This window comes from Canis lupus, chromosome 17 (genome assembly GCF_048164855.1).
Source record: "Canis lupus baileyi chromosome 17, mCanLup2.hap1, whole genome shotgun sequence".
NCBI lineage: Eukaryota > Metazoa > Chordata > Mammalia > Carnivora > Canidae > Canis > Canis lupus.
This window is the reverse complement of record NC_132854.1, coordinates 36,207,351-36,225,302: the sequence shown is the minus strand read 5'-3', so window position 1 is coordinate 36,225,302 and position 17,952 is coordinate 36,207,351. Positions and strand designations below refer to the sequence as shown.

The window sequence follows — 17,952 nt, the reverse complement described above, 5'->3', positions numbered from 1 at the left end:
ATAAACAGGTGACTACAAAAAGATTGAAAATCAATGAGGTAAAATTGCCTTCCTCTTAAAACGAATTAAAGTAAAATCCATTTATTGCCAAACCATGGACTATAATTTATATAACCATTACTTTCAGGATTTAGAGAACCCAGGCATTAGCCCTGATAGATTACAGAACTCAGAGACTTTGGCAGATGTCACCATGGACTTTGGTGTGCTTATTGATGGGGAAGATATAAAATAAGGATGATCCTACTTGTCCCCATCAATGCCAATATACATTAGAAGCATTTCAGACACCATCCATAAGCTAAGATCAAAAGACGAAACCTGTCTTTTTTAACAATATTATTAAGTGTGTACAATAAACTTCCTGTATAAAAAGTGTATAATTTTATGTTTTGACAAATGTATGCATTTGTGAAACCACTGGCACAATAAAGATAGTGAACATTTCCTTTTTCCCTAAAGTTTCTTTTTGTCTCTTTTAACTCTTCTTTCTTCTTTCCTCCACCAAGACCCATAGTCCCTCATACCCACTAAACTTTCTATTATTGTAAATTTTCATTGCCTAGAGTTTCATAAAGCATGCCATATGGTACAGATATCGTATAAATCATTTGTCTGACTTTTTTCAGTATAAAAGCACATTGATGTATTTCACAATGTTAACATACTAAAGATAAAAATCAGAAACAACCCAAACATCCATCAATTGGTGAAAAATGAACAAACTGTGAAACATCCACACATTGGAGTATTAGTTGGCAAGAAAATAGAACAAACTACTGGTATATAATTAAATAAAATGGATAAATCTCAAAATAATTGTGCTGAGTGAAAAATAAAGACAAAATTATAAGCTGCATGACTTTATTTTTATGAAACTCTATATTCTCAAGTATTTGTAAATCAAAAATCTGTTCAGGATATACATGTTCTGTGCTCTTGCACTGTAACATGCATGCCGTCCCCAAGATATGCCATGGTGTCATACTGATGATTTTGAATTAAAGCTACTTAAGAAACATCCAGTGCAAGAACACTTTGACTCTCCTTTGTCTTCAGAAAGCAGGAAATAAATCTCCAGTGTGAAAGATACCTCCCCTTGCACTAGGAGAGAGAGAGGCATCCTTATCAGAGACAGGCAGTTCAGTGTCAGAGAAGCCAATGTAAACAAAGCTTCTTACTTTTGATTTTACTATCCCAGGCCAATTTCTATTCAGAATTCCATACTAACTGAAGCTCCCAAACATAAGTTTACTTTGTCCTATGAATTACTCACAGATTTATGTTTTTGCCTAAAAAAGTATAATAGCTTCCTGCCCTGGTGATCTCTTAGGTCTCATATCTATGAGATCTTCCTAAGTATGAATTAAACTTAAATTTCTCCTATTAATCTGTCTTGTCAGCCAGAAGGATCTTGAAGTGTTGATAAAAATGTTTCCTCCTCAACAATGTGAAAGACAATTATTCTATGATCAATGAAAATAACAATTATCCCTATTTTGAATTTCTCTATTTTGAAATCAGGCATATATTTTGAAATTTGTCAAATGCTTTTTATTTTTAAATTTTAATTCTTTTTAAACCAATGAACACTTGCCAATTTTGCATCATTCGTACATCTCTAGGATCTACTACGGTGAAGTTGTGGCATATTATTTTTTGAGGTACTTCTAAATATTTTTTCTTGTTATTTTACTTAAAAGGTTTGCATTTTTCATTTTCTGGGCTTTTCTATTTTTTGTTGACTCTTAATTTTTATATGTGATACTGTGGTTTATACTTAGAAATAGTATCTGGTCTTCATCTCATTCCTGGCATAGAGTTCCTAAAAAACACTTGTAATTTCCTAAGTGATAAGAGCTATGGGAGCATTTTTTAATTCAATGTTTGATCTTTGGTACTCAATTCCTGAAATAGTTCGAGAACAATAAAGGTGAGCGTCTTTTGTTATTCATAGCAAGCCCTTTCAAACCCCACCTGAATTTTATGCTAAAGATGTGATTTTTGGAAAGTCCCTAGATAACCACAGAGTGGAGGCTGGTTGTCAGGGAAACCAATTTTGGGATTAGAGAGTTGGAGCTTTCCACCCCAACCCCTGACCTCTCAGGATGGATGAGGGGCTGGAAATTGAACTAATCCCCAAAGACCCATGATTTAATCAACTCTAGCTGTGCAATAAAGCCTCCATAAAAATCCCAGAAGTATGGGGTTCAGAGAGATTCCTGGTTGATGAACAAGAACATATCTATGTTGTGAGAGGGTGGTCACCCCAAACTCCACAGGGACAGAAGCTCCTATGCTCAAGATCTTTCCAGATTCTGTCCTCCATCTCTTCACCTGTTCTTTTGTATCCTTCAATAACCTTTGTAATAAATCAGTAATGGTAAATGAATTGTGTTCTTGAGTTCTGTGAGCAGCTCTAGCAAGTGATCAAAACAGTGGGGGTGACTTATGGTCACCTCTGGTTTGTAGGGAATTCAGACAAAAGTTGTGGATAACCTGGGGACCCACCACTTGCAGTTGGAGTCAGTCTTGTATGATTGAGCCTTTAAACTGTGGGGTCTGGAGACACCTGGGTGGCTCAGCAGTTGAGGGTCTGCCTTTGGCTTAGGGTGTGATCCCGGAGTCCCAGGGTTGAGTCCCACATTGGGTGTCTCTGCCTCTCTCTCTCTCTCTCTCTCTCTCTCTCTCTGTGATTCTCATGAATAAATAAAATCTATAAACAAACAAACTGCGGGGTCTCCACTAACTCCAGGCAACTAGTGTCAGAATTACATTTAATACCCTCTCATTGAATTTTCTCACAATGCCTGGGTCACTTGTTTTTGTTTTGTTTTGTTTCTATCTTCTTATGTTGTTTCTCCCCATCCTCTTCCTTTGCATTTCACTTTCTTTTTCTGCCTGGACACTTATAACGATTCTTGAAGATCATAGAATTCACTAAGATATAGCTGAGGAATAATCATGATGTAACAATGTTGGTGCCACATAATGTACCTCTTTGACCTACAGTGTTTGGCATTTTTGTTTTTTAATTCCAGAGATGGAGAAAATGTTCTGCTAAATTTTGGATATGCTTATTTTTGTAACTTGGAAGTATGATTTTTGAAATGCTATCTGTCCTCTTATCTATTATTGCTGTTTTCTAATGTGTTTTGGTTTTATATTTTCTCCATTTTCTTTATTTCTTTGATTAGCCCTATTCCCCATTAAAACTGAATATAATTTCCTTTTTAAGGTAGTAATACTTCTAAATTAGAAAAAAGAGTATTTCAAAGATACTGTCCTTGACCACCATGTTAATACTTTTAGTGAAGAATGGGAATTTATTGGGATCTTACATGAAATTTATTTTTTCAAGATTTTATTTATTTATTCATGAGAGATATGAGGCAGAGATATAGGCAGAGGGAGAAGCAAGCCCCTGGCAGGGAAGCCAATGTCGTACTCCACCTGGGATTCCAGGACCAAGCCCTGAGCCAAAGACAGACAGACACTCAACCACTGAGCCACCCAGGTGTCCCTTACATGTAATTTCTTAGTGCAGTGTTCCCTAATCACACAATTCCTTGCTCACTCATCATAGTCCTGACCGCACAGCTACTTTCACATTGTTATTTCTATCTTTCACAGCAGTCTTCTACTTTCTCATTTTTAAACATTTTCTGTTCCATCATGCTGTTGCAGAACTACAAACATGAAAAACCATTGTTTGTGTCTCTAATATGAATTCCTCCAAACTAGGGAGGAAAAAAGTGGTGACTCCTGGCCTTTTCCATTTCTGGTGTGAGTCAGTATTTTTTCCATGGTAGTGGGAAATTTTTCCCACTGCAGACCACCATACCGTGTCTATTGACATTACTTCCTCCTAATTTCCTCTATTTACTTTACTCTAAACAGACGGATCCAAATGAGATTTTTAAGAATTTTGTTTGTATTTACTTTCTTTTCAGTTCCCCTCTTCTTTCTTCCCACATCTGAGAAGTGGTACAGGAAATGAACTGGTTTCTATAATCTTATATTTTTTGTACTTATACCTTAGTTTCTCTTAGTTTGATAGTTTCCAAAATTTTTCTCGTGTATACATCTTGTTACTGTATTTTTTTTTAAATAGACATTTAGTTTTGTGGTTTTATTTCTACATCATCTTTTCTTAAGATCACTGGACTTAAAAAATCATATATATAACAGATTACTTATTGCTTTGTTGGTTACAAGAAACAATTTCAGCCAAAATATTGAGGGGTTTATATAATTTGAGGTAAAGTATTTCCAGGAACTCATAAACTGGACCCCATTGTTTCAAATATCATTAGGACCTTCTCTTCTTCTTAGGCTGTCTTGTGGCTCTTTCAGTGTTTATCTCTCAACAAGCTGACTTCTTCTCTTCTTTCTGAGTATGTTAAACAAATGTAGCCTCTTATAGCTTTGGATTTTTATGTACCATACCTTAGTTCAGGTAGAGACACTGTTATGTCTCACAACTTTATCTGTACATTTCCGTGAGGACTAGCTAAGTGTGGGTCATTAGACCAACACTAAACTCAATATGTAAATTCCAACAGTAACTATGTGGGTGGAATTTGGGTAAAGAATGGTAGTTCCAGATGGATAGATGGATAAGGTCCTATGGAATCAAAGTAATGATTAGCCACTATAACTAGTTATAGGAATCATAGTTGCCATGATGCCCAAAATTGCTTACCCTGACCCTAGAAAATGCACAATCAATAACTTTTACACCATATCAGGAATTAATGGATCCCTAAAGGTTATCTCTAGTTTCTGGAAATTTACATAACTCAAATTAAGAACTCTCACATGTGAGAGCTTGATGCACATGTAGGATCTAGACTCTGGCATTAACCTTCAGTTTGGAGACTATACTAAGGTTTCGTTCCCTCACTGTTGAAGATACTAGAACAATAGGAAGAAGGATAGCCCTGAAAAGATTTCATTATATTACATATAATTGTAAAGCTAATTACTGTTCACTTTCTCTTGGAGTAAAGATGAAATGTGTATTCAGAGTTGCTAATCATTTCAACCCGGTTATTTTGGCCAGTTCCTTTTAGTACGAAGTAGCCTTGTTGCATGTAATAGGATACTTTCATGGAATGAAGCAAATGCTGTAATGGTCATACTAAGGTATTTAATAGGAAAAACCAATCTTTTTTGACAAGGCAAAGTGGTATATTCAAGACAATGTCTGGAGATGCTTGCTAGTCTGAAGATCATTATTATGCAGAATTGTTGATGTGTTGTAACAGAATGCTTTAAATAAATATAAGACACCTTGGAATATATATACACCTGTAAGGTAAAACAATGAAAAGAAATATGATTTATAGATTCAAGGGAGAATGCTTCAATATTTATATTTTTTCTTTTACTGTAAATTGATTGTGTAATACATTCATATAATGTGCAGTTATTTAGATGTAAGCAAAGGACCAATATGTCAGTTTGGCTGGTTACAATTTAGACAACTTCAGAGAATTTGAGAACTCTTTAAAACCATAAGGGAATTAGTATTAATGTAGATAATTTGCATCTAATCATCTATATTTAAAAATGAAATAATTTGTGAGAAAATACTTATGTCTAAAGAAAACTTTATTTAATTTTCAGGATCTGGTAAAATTAAATGTTTTAAATTCTAAGTATTATCCAGTTTATTCACCAAGGACATTGGCCCTTCAATCTTGTTTAGATATCTTGTGGAATAATCCTGTCCAGTCAATTATGCAACATTTGGTCATGCAAGGAAAAAGAGCCATATAAAATAACAAGCCATGCAAGTGAAATACTGATGAGTTGCTTCTATATTGCTTTCCCCCATTGATGTTATTCTAGTAATTTTGTCCTTGTGTTTAAGATGGTTAACCTGGCACTTATTATGATAACAGCATATGCGAATAAAAGAATAAATTACGAAGTGCATGATTCCTATTGATGTAAGCATTTGTTCTCTATCAGGAATGTGCCTGGTAACAACAGTCAAACAATGCTCTTTACCTTCCAAATTGAACACTGCACAATGCCTGACTTTAGATATAATTACTTCACATAATTGTTTCTGTCAAGAATAAATGAAGCCTTAAAAGAACAATGCAATCATTACAAGTGGAGCATCTTAAGATATATATTATACTGGGCCTTTTACCCTTAGTGTTTTCTGAGTTGATATTAATGACTAAAGATTCTTAAAGCATGCATCTTCAGGCACCAAAAACAGGTATCTGAATGCCTGAGCCATTCATAGCTAATTTTATTTTTTTTTTTTTTTTTTTTTAATTTTTATTTATTTATGATAGTCACAGAGAGAGAGAGAGAGAGAGAGAGGCAGAGACACAGGCAGAGGGAGAAGCAGGCCCCATGCACCGGGAGCCCGATGTGGGATTCGATCCCGGGTCTCCAGGATCGCGCCCTGGGCCAAAGGCAGGCGCCAAACCGCTGCGCCACCCAGGGATCCCATAGCTAATTTTAATACACTCTTGTTGCTCAATGTAAACCTAGTAAAAGCAGTTATTTGTTTGTAGTTAATTTATTCAGCCCAAGCGAAAATGTGTTAAAGACAGAGGAAGAACAGAATGTGGAGTCAACCTCCATATTTTTAATACCAAATAACACAGAGTATGCATTGATAAAGGAAGTGATTTTATCAAGTCTCTGACCTTTATTTTAGAATTCCTGGTTTGCAACGTATATTTACATATCATACTTCCAGATTTATACATTATACGTATATAATGAAATAAGTCATAAGGTGGCTTCCATACCTATATAAAGCTGAGATAGTTATTCAGTAATTTCTGGGTCTCTAAGACATCTCTATGCCATGGATTTATATACATAATATTACATATTTTAAATTATATATAGTCATATAATTATATAAGTTTTCTCCAGAGGAATCTGAATTGTCTCTCATTAACATATTCAATAAAAAATTACAGGCAACACTGACCTCATCTTTTTCAATATAATTTCAGGTTATTGGAAACCTCCTAAGTGTTAAAAGTTTGTTAAGTGTAACTTTTAGTGTCATGGAATAAAATATATATAGGGTGCTCTGAGTGTAACAACATAAAGAGGGCAGATGGATGGCTCAGTGATTGAGCATCTGCCTTTGACTCAGGTCATGATCCTGGGGTCCTGGGATCAAGTCCCACATCAGGCTCCCTGAGGGGAGCCTGCTTCTCCCTCTGCCTATGTCTCTGCCTCTCTCTCTCTCTCTCATGAATAAATAAATAAAATCAAGAAAGAAAGAAAGAAAGAAAGAAAGAAAGAAAGAAAGAAAGAAAGAAAGAAAGAAAGAAAGAAAGAAGAAAGAAAGAAAGAAAGAAAGAAAGAAAGAAAGAAAGAAAGAAAGAAAGAAAAGAAAGGAAAGGAAAGAAAGAAAAAGAAAGAAAGCAGCTAAGAGCTATTGCACTAATTCCAACCCAAGATGACAGGAACTTGGACAACAGAGGTATGGATAGTGGGGATAGAGAAAAGCAAACATGCTCTATATATATTTAGAAGGAAAGAAGGAGGACCTGGTGATAGATTAGACATGGAGAGGACAAAATAGAATGATGAATCAAAGACACTTCCAGGATTCATTTTGTGCAACTTAGTGAATAATCCAACTCAGAGAATGAAGAGATGAAGATTTCACGGAAGGACCATGATGACCTTTAGATGCAACAGAGGCAAGTTGCTTTGCTACATTCACATAAAAGAACTGAAAAAGCGGTTGTACAGGTATGTTGTGGTGCTCAGAGATTTTGGAGCTGAAATACTGTGTAAAGTCTTTGAAAGAGAGGTGATAATTAAAAGCAGGGGCATTGATGTGCCTTCCTAAGCAAAGACCACAGAGTGAGAAAGAAAATTGCCTACACTAGGGCTCTTGAGGTCTCCCAGATAGACCTCACTCACGGGGCATGCCGAAATATGCAACTTCTTGGGAAGCAGGAAAGTGGGAAAGTAGAAGTCATTTCTTAATAGTTCAAAGGCTACCACTGATAAATGTTTGTTTAAAAACTTTTTAATTGATGGTTGTAATCTATATCAGGCCACGGAGCTAGAAGTGAGCACCTTGACGTCTCTTTATCTCACAGCCAACTGTTCCAGTCATCTCACTGCACCTTCCAGGAAAAACCTCCATCTAATCTAAAAATGTTATATTACGTTCAGAACAGGATCAATCCCACTCCTCACATCCCACCCTCATAAAAGGAATCTGAGCTGAAGACCTTGACCTCATATCCTGTGTACACCTTTTCTCACACCCATACAAGTATAATCAATCAGAAATGTCATGGTTTACCTATCGTTTTTATTTATCTTCTCAAAACCAATGGTTTTAAATGATGCATAAAGTGTGAAATTTTAACTTCTAGAAAGTATCAAAGGTAGCAAGCAAACCCTTTCTAACTGAAAAATTTGTTTTTCTAATTTCTTTTCATTATTTGATGCTGTGGATCCTTCTAGCTTTAAAAAATTCTATTCTGTTTTAGCTTTTGTCACACTATTTTCTCTTTTCTCTGTCTCTTATGTATTCTTTTGCTGGACTCTTCTTCTGGCTTCTTAAAAATTATAAATTTTCAGTAATTTGCAGCCTTCTCTTTCCTTAATACCTTCCCCTTCTGTAATCTCAGTCATGAACAGTCAGCTTCATGTGTTGCCTGGGTATGAATGAACATGTAGGTGAGGGGAAGGCACATGGATTTAGTAGCACATGTGGCGTAAATTTGAGCACTTCTACTCCCTAACTGCAGAAAGGCTTTTTCTTTTTTTTTTTCTTAGTGTCTCTGAGCATCAATTTCCTCAAAAAATATATATATCATACTCTATATAGTATTGTCCTTTATGGATGTTATGAGAACCCAAAATATATCCAGTTGGCAGTCAACAAAGGATTTCTCTATATTACTAAATCTAGCTCTTCAACCCAGAGCTCTAATGGATTTCATATCTGCATATCCAGTTGCATTTTGACATCTCATCTGGGTGGACAGAATAATCCTCACTTACCAGCTTTCCTCAAACTAACCGCTATTTCTGGATTTTTGTCCTGCCTACTAATATCCTTATCTCCCAAATCCCTTCAAGTTGCCCAAATCAGAAACCTGAAAGCTTAAATTTATTTAATCAATCACACCCAAGTCTAATCAGTCATCTTGTCTTAGGAAGCCACTGCCCATATATATTTCCAGTCAATTCCATTGTCTTGATGTTTTTGCATCTTCAAAACATTCATCAGCTAGCCCTCCTAATCAGTCTTCTGGCTGGTTTGTTTCTTCCAGGATATTCCCCTCCAGTCTACCTTATTTGGTACTGCCAGAATCATAGTTCTGCAACATTAGATTTGCTATGAATTACTTTGCTGATAAGTTTGTCCCTACTTAAAATTCTAAGTCAGGTCCTTTGAAGTCTTAATTTTTGCCTAACTTTGCCATGTTAGCTCCCTGAACATTAATGTTAACTCCAGCCATACTGAAATATGTGCAATTTCCACATCAGAGCGTAGATTTTTAAGGCTCTGTTCTTACTGCCTAGAACATTCACTCCTTCACATTCACTGTACTCCTACCTATTTATGACACAAATGTCACCTTTCCTTGACTTACCCCCAACTTGGTTAAAGGTCCAACCCATTCCATCTCCTTAACAATATTATTCTCACTGCTAATATTTGCTTACAAGTTGTTTTGCTTTCTCTCATTTGCCTGTATTGCCCTTAATATTTCAATTGTGAGTCACTTTATTGTTCTAGGAACATACTAGGTATCAAGAACGTGTTTTTAATGAACTAGTGAATGTATGTTGTATTAACTTTAAAAAAAAAAGAAACTACATTTTCTACAATTGTATTTTCTCATAATTCCAAAGTATTTCTTCATTTCATTAATTTATTTTTGCCAATTAAGAGTAATGGTGCTGATGACTGAATAGCTAGCTCTGTCATAGACTAGATGTGAGACCTTTGTCAAGTTATTAGCTTTTAAATGTCTCAATCTCCTTATATATAGACTATTAATAAGCTCATAGGTGCATTATGTAAATTTTTTAATTTTTTTGAGAAAAGGGTTTAAAACAGTAAATACTGATTACTTGTCTTTGATACTGTTAATAAAGAAGTTGCTAAAAGTAATGCTGTCCCCAAGATCCATTTTTCACCTAAATTCAAAATCTATTTGATAAATTTGTATCCAGAAAACAAAGGATTTATATGAATATCTAGAGCTATTATCTAGTTTCATGTGGTATGGTTCAGATGATTAAAATAGATCAAGTGTTACAGAATTCAGTCAAAGAATTTTCTGACATAAAAAAGTCAGTGTTTCCTGTTCTCTCTCAATTTCTTCAGTGACAACACACCAGCAAAATAATCTAATGAATATATGTTCTGAGTAAATTTAATTAAAACTTATTCCGGAAATCTCTGGTAGTGTTATAGGTAGATTGTTATGTCTACATATGAGGTGAAGTTTACAGAAAAATAATCTAGATTCATAGTCATTTAAAAAAAATTTTTGAGCTTATAAGAGCAAATGATTTGATCGTACATTGTTCCATCAATGTAAATGACCGTAAGTGATACCCGTTATATTCTCCCTGTTATTTTTAGAAATAAATAGCATAATTGCTTGGGGATTCCTTCAGCAAAATGCAGATGAGTTAGATACTCAATTGCTTTGAAAGGTAAATACACAACTTCAGAAATTAAGATGAGGAAGAGTACATAGCTACATCTTGTACTTGCCCATCAAGATACAGGAGACTTCACGGATATTCAAGATAGAAAGAGGCCCACTGTTCAATCTTTTGGTAAAATCAAACCTTTCCAAATTCTCAATCTTGAAAGGGTACTTGACATATTTTTACAAGTAAATTCTACTATGAAAAAAAGTACTTTTTTCTTGAATCCAAAACTGGATATCTAGACATTCTGCGTTATTTTACTCTTGGAAGAAAGCCAAACGGCCATAATATGGGTGGGAATACAGTAGCATAAACAGGCCATGCTGATGATCTTTGTATAGAACATGTTTACAACTACTAACTTGCATACTAATGTTTGTCTCCAATTTAATTAGAATGACTGGCATATAGTATATCATCTTAAAAGCAGCAATTCCTGAATACTGTTTCTAACCTCCTAGTAAGTGGCTGTCCTCTGTGTTTTGAGTTGTCACTGTGTAAATATAGTCAAGATACAATTTTATCTAAGTATAAAATATAAATGACCCTGACTTTTTAGCAAATGACATCCATAGTATGAAATTTGCAGGATTAACAGAGCTACCTATTAGATAAAAGATGTGGTGGTCTTTTTAAAGAGTAAGCTGTTAACTGTGTGTTAATAAGATAATATTAAAGCTAATTTTGGAGCATTTCAAGAGGAAAGAGTTAGCAATCACCTTTTCATTTTAAAAACAACAGTAGTGCTACTTGGTCTTGGAATATGATTATTCTTTGAATGCCAAAGGAGGAGTCCTTCATAATTTAACATTTTAATCATTTCAAGGTGATTTGCTTTTACTGTGAGAAACCCTGTGTTGGCACTTTCCCCACATGTTTCCTAGGCATAATCGCATATTAGTTGCAATTTTCTCTGCAACATAAGACTTAATTATGCTAAGGAAAAATGCTTCTTTTTTAATAAAAGGTGTAAAATACCACTGGTATCCAGTTTGAGCTAATACTAAGATTGGAAACTCATTACCCCTAAAAATGTCAGTTCTGATGAAGCATTTAAAAAAATTCTAAGAATCAAATTCAAAATGTCTTTACTAAGCTGTTTTATGGTAGCGTGTACCATTGGAAATGTGATGAGTCTTCATGTAAAAATGCTGATTTGAATTAGATTTAGAATGTATGTCATCCTCAATTAGCCTTTCCTTCATCAAAATGATCTCACAAACACGGAGAATGAATCTTTATTTCCTCCTTTGCACATGGGAGGTCATTTGTCAGATTTAATATACTTCTACCTATGTCTTCCTACATGCTTGGAGTTCAAGATGGATGACCATGGACTTCCAGAAAAAGTTTCTAGCTTAAAACTTAAATTTAATTTTAATATAATGCCAAAACCATTCATACTGAGACTGAAAATTAGAATAACATTTACTAAAATAACATTGATTTATTTCCATTTGGAGGAAAATTTTGTCCCCCCTACCATGAAAGTTTATAAACTAGTAATTATCTAGGTAATCTAGGGTGAGAAAAAGTACATGGTAGGCATTTTTTTCTTGAAACATTTATATACTTTTAAGACCTAGACTGAATTACTACTACTATATTATATAAATACACTTATTTTATGGTTGCTTGTTTAAAATTAATTAGTCTAAGGAATTTTATAAATAAATGTCCAACTTTGTACAATTATGGTGACCTTCAATACAGGTATCAATTTAGAGATTATTAAGTCCAACAAAAATGTAGTCTGTTTAGACTGGTGGTATAAGATTTATATTGAATAGTTTTCCAGAGAACGAAATTTATACATCAATTTCTTAAGGTGCTGTTTGCAGAGCCTAATATTTACAAGGACAGTCCCTGAGGAATTTGGCTGTTTATGAGAACATTTGAGTACCTGCAGTTATAACTAAGAACTTTACTTCTCCTGTGGAATATTTATTTATACCTTGGCGAACACTTAAAACTTATTGTGTTGGTTTGCTTGAAAGGCAAAGAACCACCTCCTTTTGCAAGTCCTTATTGAAGACCTTCAAGGAGTTAAGCCTAATACTATCTTCAAGGTAAGGCAATAAAACAAAATAATGGTAAAATTTTCATTCCCACTTTTGTAATAAAAATGGTGGCTGCAAAATTTTGTCTTGTAAAATAAATGCTATTGACACCATAAAAGTAGATACAAAATGCTATATACTGCATGCTCATGAAACATTTAGTTGTTTATCAACAAAAAATTAAAACAAATTTTAGCATGTTACAAAAGAATGCTTTGAAAAGTTCACTTGTGTATTCAAAGGAAATAAATAGAAGACTATCTATAGAGTTCCAAAAGGATGAATAGAGTGGCATGTATATAAATTTTTACAATTCTTAAAGATGCTTTATAAATTCAAAGGCAAAAACAATTACCTACAGGAAAGTTGATATGGATTATGATTACAATGTTCATAGTAATTGCTTTTCAAAATTTCAGGCAAAATAGTTACAAAAGAACCCTAAAGCTCCTGCCTTAACATGCAATCTATTAAAATGATTGTAAACTGCAGTTGCATGTTAAGTTTCTACTTCTAATTAATGAACAAATGAATATTGTGCCAGTTTCTATTTCAATAGTCATAACATTAACCCTATAACCCAGTTTCCAGAGAGTATAATTGTAATGATTATATCACTTAAATATTATACTAGTTTATAGCTCTTTATGTTTATAATTTTCTAATTTTGTACTCTAATCAATTTATATAGTCACATGCATCAGCTTCATAGATAAAAGTGTGTTTGGGCAAAATCTGTAGCAGAAGATGAACCTCACACTTTGAGGGGGAAAAAAAAAGATATAATGCCCTATGGTGAATGTTGCAATAGAAATTGGAAGGTACAATTTGAGGATAAGGGACGCCTGGGTGGCTCAGTAGGTTAAGCATCTGACTCTTGATTTCAGCTCAAGGTCATGATATAAGAGTGTGAGACTGAGCCCCATATCATGCTCTGTGTTGGGTGTGGAGCCTGCTTACTTCTCCCAACCCCCACCCTTGCTTGTATGTACTCTTTTTCTTAAAAAAAAAAATGAAGATAAAGTGTCTTGGCATGGTTTCTTCCATGTATATGTATATGAGTACAATACACAAAACAAAATAACATCGTATTTATTTGATATCAAACAGAATTATTTCCTTTGAATTCTATAAAAATCAAAAGAAATATTTTTGGATAATTATATACTTAATGGTGAAATATGCCATTAGACTAAAAAAAATTCTGTGTATTGTTCAATATTGTACTATATAGTCTCTTCTCCTATGGAACTTCCATAATAACCAAGGGAGACGGGTAACATAAAATAATAAGATAACATCAGTAGTGGGAAAGGTACTGTGAAAACAAAACATTGTAACAAGGTAGAGTTTGGACAGAGAGAGCAAACAGAGATGGCATCTGCGGAAGTTACCATTAAGCCAAGACAGAAAGCAGTCATGAGCAAAAATGTGAAAATTGCTGAATGACATCTCAGGTGCAGGGAATTGAGATATAAAAGTGCTCAGAGAAAGGAGCTGGGTATTTAAGAGAGACAGAGGAAGGCCAATGTGGCCAGAAGAGGGCATGGGAAAGAGGAGGTAAAAAAATATGCTGTGATCAAACAGCAGTGAAGAGGACAATTCTGACTTGCAGTAAACATTTAATATGTGTCAGCACACACGGTTGTAGTGTTTAACATGTGGATTCCAATGGGCCTTATCCTCAAGGTAACACATTTCATTTTTATTCAAACTGAAATGGGAAAAAAGAGCGGTCTTTGAGGAATATTCCTTACAGTTCTCTCTGGTAAAATCTATCAGCAGAGGAAACAGTGGGAAATATGGTTCAAGGGAGTTACCCTTTTTTTTTTTTTTTAAGATGATTTATCTTAAGCAGTGTATGTATGAAAATGAGGAAATAAATCTAGTGAAGGAAAGTCATGACTCAGTTTCTTCATCATTAAAAGGGGGAAAATAAAATCATGGTTTGTTGTGAGAATTGAACAAAATTTGTGTTTAGTTCCTGACTTAATAGTGAGTATTCAAACAGTACCTATTAAGATGGTGATGGAGGAGGAGGAAGGAGAAAAGAAAAAAAAAAAAAAAAAGGAAATTAGCATCACCAATCCTTGAGTAAAGGTATTTAAGGCTTATATCTCTCTTTACTAAAAACTAAATGGTTAAGTGTAATTGACTTAAGTTGTGAAAAGTGGCTGCAAAAGATATTTAAAAGAATCCCTTGTGTTAGCAGTCCAGAAAAAGTGCTGACCATCAACAAGAAGGAAAGACAATTCAAAGGACAAATTGTCAAAATTAGTCAAATAACCTCAACATTTTTCAGGATTATTTTTCTCAAGGTGTTTGCTTTATAAATATTGATATCTCACTTTATTTTATATTTCCATGGCATCAAAGCACAATCACCTATGTTTAGGCTTAACAACATGCATTTTTTCAGATAGAACAAAAATATCTCCGTTGATTATACCTCTCTTAGGTCTTAGAAATGAAAACCTAAACAGAACGTACTTCTGACTGCTTTAATACCTTAAAAAAGAACAAAATATAAAAAAAAGGCAATCATTAATACATAGTGATATCTGCAAACTAAATTGCAAAGACTTTGGTGTTCCTGTAAGCTGTTAAAATTCTGAACAAAAAATGTAATCATGATGAAATGAATATCGTCGGAGCTTGTCCCTACTAAAAGACCTTCTGCCTTAAAAAAGAATCACAAAAAGACATACATTTCTTTTTTTTTTTTTTTAGATTTATTTATTTATTCATGAGACACACAGAGAGAGAAAGAGACAGAGACAGAGACACAGGCAGAGGGAGAAGCAGGCTCCATGCAGGAAGCCCGGTGCAGGACTCAATTCCGGGACTCCAGGATCAGGCCCTGGGCTGAAGGCAGTGCTAAACCACTGAGCCAGCCATTCTGGCTACCCAGACATACATTTCTGATTCTGGAAAAGAAACAAATTAACTTAAAGAATAACAAGTACAATTTTTGTTTGTTTGTTTGAAGTAGTCATGCTTTGCTCTAATCTGATTTGTGATTTGGCAATATATGACAATAGACAAATTATTTTTTAAGTTAAAATACACAGAGGTGTGAGCCATCGAAAATTCAGCTCTCACTATTAGAAAATTTGAATGTGACACACTTATCAACAACCTGTTAAAGACTTCCATTGCAGTCAATGTATAAACACATAGTTGGAGTTTGGGGAAGTAACAATTAGAAATAAGAAGTGAGACAATACTACCAATAGCTTTAAGATTAGGTTTGATGAAATTGTAAACCTAACTTAATAGTATCCTCAGGTCTACCACCTCTCTTTTGGTCATTGCTACTTCACTAACGTATCCTTTTTTCCTTGTCTTCTCCTGTTGTTAGGTTTCTCCAAGTAAGACAGAATTGAAGACAGTAGTAAAGCTGAGGCCAGGCGCCTTCCAACAGCTATTCTAGCAAATGAGATCATGGAGGAATGGGTGAGGAATGGCCATATTCTGTGTTCCAAATTATGAGTAGTGGAGTCTCAGTGTTAAGAGGCAGTCGATTCAAGGATGGGATTAGTGACAACTGCAACATCAATTCTGGTAGCTCAGCCCCTTGACTTCAGGGTATGCTTAAATGTATTTCTTTTCTAACCCTTCCAAAAATTTTGTAAGCAACCAAATACCCCATTTTAACTTCCATTCCACCCAAAATATCTAGAGTTGTTTCACTGTTGTTTCAATTACTGCAATGAACTGTGATACAACAGTTGTCCTTTTTTAAAAATCAATTCTCTTGTTTTACCCTACATTAACATATTCAACATAATTTATTAAATACCAAAAGTGTAGAGAAAAATAAAAGTGGTTTATATTTATTATCCTTAATACACAGAATGATGCTCTTTAGTAGTTATTACTGTCATTATTTTACTAGTATGAAAGCTAAGACTATGAACGATTAAATGGTTTCTCCCAAAGTTGCACAGCTAGTTGCATCTGAAATTCATCCCCAGGTCTATTTGATTCCTAAGGCCACACTTTAATTTATTTGATATATGGATTTTAAGAAAGGCCCAATTATGGAGGTGAGGAGGACAGGGAAGTTGGGAAGAAGGGTACAATTGATGTAATATAGTGAACAAGTTCGAAAGGCTTAGCCTAACTGTTCCAATTCTACTGTCAATACTTTCCATCATTGCCTTTTAGGTAAGTTAAATATTAATTCACTTTCTACTTCTAAGAAAACACTAATAATCATTTCCCTAGGAGTATTGTAAGAGTTAAAATAGTATACATGCAGTTCTCAGATCAGAAAAGGTACATGTATTGGCTCTTTTTTCCTCTCTCTACAGCTCAAGAGCACATGTTAGTAAATTATATCATACTTAACAGTATAGCATAGCATATTGTTAGCAAAATCAGTCCACATTGTTAATATCTGTTTTTACAAAACTTATACTGATGTGTTTCTCTTCTTTTCACAATCACTTGAATACGTGGTTAGCTGAACACATCAATGTTCCAAACTTGAAAAATTGTGATTGCAAAATAGATTTATTATTGAAATAGAGGTATGGCAGAGGAGATATAATGAAAGGCAATTTTATTTTTTTATCAAACTAAAAGTAGTTATTAAAATGCAAAAAAATACCAATCATTAATTTCATTGTAGATGAAATAGTATAACTCATTCATAGAATTAGATGTATTATGAATTAACAAGAATGATCTTTAGCTTTAATAATGAATAATCATAGATACTGAAATTAATAGAAAAATATATTGTCTTGACCCTAATTTCCAATGAAAATTTATAGGTTATATTTTAAAGGAAATGTTATTTTACCTATAAGAAGGTAGAATAAGGAACTTACATACCATATCAATAGGAGTAGTTGTTTGTCTCTCCTCCACCCCAGATATCAACTACATGTTTCCTTTGTTTTGTTCCCCATAAAAATAAGAAATACTATTCTGAAAATTAGCTTTACTTTTTGTATTCATATCTGCCTAATAACTATTATTCAAGGCTTCTTCAGTTTTAGGCTACAGAGGTCAGTGGAAAACAGCTAGGAATTCTGACTTTGGAATCAGATAAACTTGGATTAGATTTCTCTCTTCAATACTGACTATTTTAATGACACTAAGAAAATTATTTAAACTCTATGACTCTTAGATTCTTCTCTGTAAGTGGAGATAACAACCTCTGCCTCCAACTATTCTGTGGATTAAATGA

General features: G+C 34.1%; 2 long non-coding RNA genes across 3 annotated transcripts in view; one reads left to right on the top strand and one right to left on the bottom strand.

The window, feature by feature from the left end:
• The window catches only part of LOC140608386 (uncharacterized), a 53,142-nt gene that overhangs the window by 31,202 nt on the left and 3,988 nt on the right, over nucleotides 1-17,952 (top strand). Inside the window, exons 3-4 of the long non-coding RNA XR_012010402.1 lie at nucleotides 12,690-12,761; nucleotides 16,114-16,208. This is a non-coding gene — a long non-coding RNA (uncharacterized lncRNA). The remainder of the gene's footprint in view (nucleotides 1-12,689; nucleotides 12,762-16,113; nucleotides 16,209-17,952) is intronic.
• LOC140608385 (uncharacterized) overlaps nucleotides 15,513-17,952 on the bottom strand; it is a 117,512-nt gene continuing 115,072 nt past the window's right edge. For both annotated transcript variants that reach the window (XR_012010400.1, XR_012010401.1), the window contains one exon: nucleotides 15,513-15,679. This is a non-coding gene — a long non-coding RNA (uncharacterized lncRNA). The remainder of the gene's footprint in view (nucleotides 15,680-17,952) is intronic.